Source organism: Engraulis encrasicolus, chromosome 23, assembly GCF_034702125.1.
Source record: "Engraulis encrasicolus isolate BLACKSEA-1 chromosome 23, IST_EnEncr_1.0, whole genome shotgun sequence".
Lineage (NCBI taxonomy): Eukaryota > Metazoa > Chordata > Actinopteri > Clupeiformes > Engraulidae > Engraulis > Engraulis encrasicolus.
The window spans coordinates 35,647,704-35,653,946 of record NC_085879.1 but is presented as its reverse complement, the minus strand read 5'-3'; the positions used below and the strand labels follow the sequence as shown (position 1 = coordinate 35,653,946).

The 6,243-nt window shown below is 40.5% G+C and overlaps 1 protein-coding gene and 1 pseudogene across 1 annotated transcript in view; one reads left to right on the top strand and one right to left on the bottom strand.

The window, feature by feature from the left end:
• Window positions 1–1,092: 1,092 nt before the first annotated feature.
• On the top strand, window positions 1,093–3,492 carry LOC134440124 (phospholipase A and acyltransferase 3-like; annotated as a pseudogene).
• A 1,681-nt stretch (window positions 3,493–5,173) lies between these two features.
• scyl1 (SCY1-like, kinase-like 1) overlaps window positions 5,174–6,243 on the bottom strand; it is a 19,331-nt gene continuing 18,261 nt past the window's right edge. The window contains exon 18 of the mRNA XM_063190068.1: window positions 5,174–6,243. This exon is cut by the window's right edge and continues 760 nt beyond it. The gene's annotated coding sequence lies outside the window, so the exon portion shown is untranslated.

Below are 6,243 nucleotides of genomic sequence, written 5' to 3'. Positions count from 1 at the left end.
TTTTTTCTTTTTTGTAGCATTGAAAACAATGCCTTAATCCTTATCAACCTGTTTGGTTCTTTAATAAATGCAGTTAATGCATATTTTTGGACTTTGGAGTAATTCATCATATGGCGTGACGCCATGTCATTCGGTGTGACACTCATAATTAAGAAAATAAATAGGATATTTTGGTTATGAATCGTAAAATAATAGGTGTGATGGGTGGATACAAGTGGCATCTAATATTCCAGGTATTTTGGTATATTGCAACAAAGTACTTTCAGTTTAATTTAAAGTATATTGAAAGATTTTGAGAAATGTGTGTGACAGTGTGTGTTGATAAAGCAAAATAATATAAAATGTAACATATTTGAACCTTAAAATGCTATACATATATAAAGTAATAATAAATAATCAGGATAAATAAGCGTACATTATCACATAATGCCCCTTTTTAATTTAATACACAATAATGTTCATGTCACACCATATGATGTTTTTTGTCACTAATGCAATAAACTAGTGAAAAAATGTACATCTAAGTCAAAAAACTCAGGGGGTCTTCAATACATTCTTAAACTTAAGACTTGGTAGAATACAACATAAATAATTCCATGACTCAAATTCAAGGTTTTTTCAAAAACACCTTTTTTCAGCAAAATATATGACAACCACCCATTTGTTGATGACTAATGTGGTGTATTTATTGATAAGATTCTGCGGGGCAAACATTGTAAAGGGTTTCTTGGCATCTTGTGGAAAAAGGAAATGGTGCTGCACCAAAGCCACTATATCCCCCACGATGTGCCCCGCCTCAAGCTGTAGGTGCGAGGGCCCGTCAACGCCACTTACGACTTTAATGAAAAACATTTTCCTCTCATAGTTTAGTTTAGAATATTATTGATCATTTTTCTATATTGCATCAACCACAAGCTATCTACAGAAAAATCATGGTTGACCTTATTATTTGTTGTCTGGAGATTAAACTTCAAGGGTGCCAATTACTAACAGCTGGGCCTGTATTATCATCATTTGCTTTCATCCCTTTTTAACAATGGCTACAGTACGTTTACATGAGTAGTTTCACCAAAGTAATCTTTGTCTATTTCATAGTACGACGAAAAACCGGAGATTGGAGACCTGATTGAGGTCTTCAGAGGTACGTACCAGCACTGGGCTGTGTACATCGGAGAAGGACAAGTCATTCACATTGCACCGTCCAGTGAGTCACCAGAAGTCTGGTCTTACAGTATTCAAGTCATTTTGTATGTGTAAACTTCTACCAGCTTAAACAGTCTGTGTGTACTGTATGTGCATGTGTACTAGTGGAATGTTAGAGCAGTTTTTCAGCACAATCTCCATGTGGGTAAGTACCATAGTATAAGAGCTACAAGTCAGTTTAATGAGAAAGGGCACTGTCAACCTCCTTATTTTGACTTATTAATCTAATGATTTTAATAAATCTTGTACTTTAGTTGTTGTTGTTCATTTAGTGTAATATTGTTAAGTAAATTTCCCAGTCATCCCCAGTCTCTCTCTCCCTCTTCCCTGTCACCATTTCACAAGGTCCTATTAAAATGTCTAGACTCTAGAGCCGACTCTAGAGCCGTCATGAATATGCTTTGCCTGTGTGCGGCAGTGAAGTGAGAGGGAGAAAGCCATTCAATTCTGCGTTTTCTTCTGTTTACACAAAAGTTTTACGTAGTAGTATTGAGTTTTTTTGAAAGAATCGTTTTCAGAGGAAAAAACTCAAGTTGAGTGTAAACCAAAGGCACAAATAGAAGGAAAAGTTTACGTTTTTTTAATTTGCCTAGGTATGTGTAAACAGCATGTCTGTGTATGAAACGTGCTAAACGAAAAAACAAAACTTGCCTGGCATTGCGTTTTTTCTTTTCCCTCTGCGTAGCTGAAGAGGCGCGCGGAGGCTCCCTCAGCATGATGTCGGTGCTGGCCGACAAGGCCATCATCAAGAAGGAGGAGCTGTGGGACGTGGTGGGCACCAACCAGTACAGCATCAACAACCTGCTGGACGACAAGTACGAGCCGCGGCCGGCCCACGTCATCCAGAGGGAGGCCGACCGCCTGCTGGACCGCGAGGTGCCCTTCTCCGTCTTCCAGGGCAACTGCGAACACTTTGCCACCGAGCTGCGCTACGGCAAGGCCGAGTCACGCCAGGTCAGTCGATAGCACAGCACACAGTCAGTTACTGTGGCTATAATACAATGAATTACTATGCTACTCACATACTGATGCTAAAAATATACTGTGATGCATAATATACTATTAATTAATACATTATTAATATGAATAATATATTAATTAATACTATACATTGTAGGGTTTATATGATATTGTTATATAATTGTGTTTTATGTTTGTATACTCAACATGTAGACAACACACGTATACATTTCAGCATACTGTATGTATCATGACACAAATGTAAAAAAACTCACACTCGATCCTTCTTAAACACACACACACACACTACTGTCACAACTACACAACTATGTGACACGCAAGCACGCACGCACTCACACGCACCCATNCGCTCACACACACACACACACACACACACACACACACACACACACACACACACACACACACACACACACACACACACACACACACACACATTAAAGTAGATTAACCACTACTACTCTTGCTGCACCTACAACTCTGTGTTAGCACCAGCTTTGAAAGACGTAAACCTTTTGCGATGCTGCTTGGAGATTTCATGTTTTTGTTCTGGAAAAATATATAATAGACCAATTGATTTTGAGAAAGTCTGGAAAGAGTAAGTACCCTCTGTACTACTACTAATCATGTATGTGTTACTTTACAGGTGCGACGAGCTGTGGAGGTGGGTGTGGGGGTTGGCTTGGCGACGATGGTGGGACTGGGGGTTCTAGCAGCAGCTGCAGCCTTCTTCGGGGCTGGAAACAAAGAGAGGAAGAGCAAACGCTGAACAAGGAAAACTACGACGACAAAGGTTTTTTTTTTCCCCATTATCCCAGCTCCTGTCCTCAATCTGTGTTTGTGGCCTCACTCTTCACTGACGCCCCGACTCAATAGTTTTTCCACTGTCAACCCAGCCACAACAACTTTTAGGGGACTTCTCCCCATTTAACATCCCGATTGCTAATGAGAATGTCATCCATCACAAGGCTACAAGCACAAGGGAGGACGGGAGCTAGGATAATGGAAAGAACTCAAAAGACTACTACAGAGGCTGCCAGTCAATCTAAGTCCTCTTGCCCCGCTTTTGTGTAGAAAACCAACTCAGAGAGACTTTGTTTGTCTCCCCCCTTCCCGCCATTCAACATCCTAAATGCAAATGAGAGAAGGACCTTTGAATTATGTTTTACAAGAAGTTTACTAAAAACTTTGACCTCTGGCTTCGCGATGTGAAGCTCAACGTAATGGATGATCAAAGCTCACAGGAAAGGACAGGAGGGCGTAGTTTGACTTGCAGCCTACACCTGCTTTCAATAGGAAGGTTGCCACCACCAGGTGGGTATTCCAAGAACATGATTAAGTGATCCGTAGACCTGGCTAAGCTAACCTACAGGAAGTGGTAAACCTAGTAATAGATGCTAGATGGTCCACAGGTGTCATTTAGTTAAGAATACGAAGACTGTCGGCTCTTCTATTAGATTAGTGTTTCTCAACGGGGGCGATACAGCCCCCCAGGGGGCGTTGGGGAGCTCAAGGGGGGCGTTGAGAAGGATACAGCTAAGAGGCGGCGGTGCTTAATTGCCATTGGGTGGCATTAGTCCATTTATTTTTTTAATAATAAGGGGGGCATTGTGTCAGGCTTATGATGAGGTCAAGCGGGCGTTGGGAGGCTTGTGATGAGGCCAAGGGGGCGTTTGTTCAAAAAAGGTTGAGAACCACTGCATTAGATGGTTTAACACTACCCCAAGGTTAACTTAACTTAGTTTACTGCTGAGCCAGGTTCCTGGAATATCCCCCAATAGGACCCTGGCAGGAATATTTTGTTGGGTGTGTGTGTGTGTGTGTGTGTGTGTGTTGGATGGTGGAGATACAGTATGTGTATGTGTGTTTTCTTGATAAGAGTTGTTTGATGACAAAACGGCTACTGAAATAAAACTAGATGGCATTTTCTAGCAAAGAGTTTCGTATGCTATAGCCACATTTAGGTGAATCTTTCATAAAATGGAGAAATAATAGTTAACTGATGTGTTTCCTGTTTTACCAGTGTGTTCGTAACTGCTAATTAATTACGAAAGTATTACAACTGTCGAGGAGAGTGATATTTTTCCTAAATCCATCCCTCTAAGGTGATGTGTGTTATTTGCACATATGGTATCAGGGCTGAAATGACTGTGCCTTGTTCACTCCTGTGCACTTTAATAAATATATGAATAAATATGTCAGCTTAAATAGAAGTGTGTAGAATGTCTTTTTGCTCAGTATTGATCCGTTTGCAGCCAGGAAGACCTGGTGAATGTTGTCTCCTGTTGTTTCCTATGGCCTATAGGCCTACCGTTGCATTCGACTGCCAGAGTAGGCCTACATAAATCTACTGCCATTTTGATCATTCGAGGCCTACAAGATGTAATTGATTTATGTACAATATTATACAATGATCTGTGCAGTGCATTATTGCATTACTGCATTATTCTAGTAATCATGTCACAATGCCCCTTGTTTCTTAGCATCCTATGTTTTTTAGAAGCTGTTCACACATATGTGGATATTTTTGAAAACGCATTGGTTTTGGCCTCTTTTACACACAAACAGAATTTGAGAATTCTCTTTTCAAAAATCTGGATTTAAAAAGATCCCATTTGGGGGCTAAAATGCACTTTTTATGATGGAGTTTTTATTTTTATCCACTTGTCATGTGTACATGTAAGCGGATAAAAAAATATCCGCACAGGTGACATTGACTCTAGTGCATCCCTTTCATTTGACTATTCACTGAATGCACATTTGACTATAAGCAAAGTTGTTGGTATTTTTTCAGGGAAAGTGAAAGTAACAAGATTAAAGAAACATGCTGTTCTCAACTCTCAACACAAATAGGCTGATGCATGTATATCGGCCAACAACACAAGTCTTTCGATATTAAATGCATTTTAATTGAACCATTCTCCTCAAGTCTGTGCACGGTATCATCTAATGTAACCGATATCACTATCTCCCCAATAAAGACACATCATTCAATACTTTCCTTTAATTTGTAGCTGTATTTCTTGAGCTGTTTGCGTCATACACATGATAAACCCCTTTGTTTAAAAAATATTGCACAGAAAGAATCAAAGTGGCAAGATGACCTGTAATGACAGCTGACCCTTAACAGTCCAAACACAGCCCCAGTTGTCACGTAAGGTACAGTCACCAAAATAAAAACAAGGCACAAACCTAAAAAACGGGGAGGTTTTTTTCAGTCTCCTGATGTCCCTTCCATTGTCAATGCCACCATGAAACAGAGCCATGCCCATACTACAACAGTTTTACGACTGATTCTGTTTTGTTAATAGGGCTTTCTACACAAAGCATGTGAAAGAAGCCACTAACCCACAACACCGAAAACCTTTCAAGAAGTTCATGTTTCAGTGACAAGCATGGGCAGTTCAACAGGGGAACACTGCGAGTAGGTGGCTTAGTGTGTAGACTAACTCAGCTGCGTTAACTCAAAGGCAAATAAGTAAATGAGCACTTTGTTCCTCTTACCCTGGTTAGATATATTCTCAGGATTCTGCTATTAGCAGATTTACTACTTGCTTTGAATTAAAGGCAAAGAAGTAAACCCTTTTAATTCTGATGAAAATGAGGACTCTAGGCTTTTCTGTTAGATTATTTACCTCTTAACCTAACCTGGTCTACTCTTGGACCAGCTTCTTAGTATAGGCCACTGAACCATGGACTTGAACCACTCCCTTATCTTCGCCTGGAAAAACCCAGCTGTGAGGATGCCTCATGATGTCCCTCAATGATAATGTGCCGCTTGACGACCACTGGTGTCAAATAATACATGATAGCTACGCATGCATGAGAGGTGGGTACTACTGTTGCACACAGGCCTGCGGGTAAAGGACTCTGCATTGAGACACTCCTCTGCATTGACTTCATGGTGTCTGCAGACCGACCTGGCTGCAGGCCTATATCGGAATCATAGTTACCGCAATGTGTAAAGGTTTGGAATATGGAAGGTTGTCATGTTATAGAATGCACAAAAACCAGATGCTTAGCTTGGAAAACATTCAACGCTCCAACACCAAACACTTG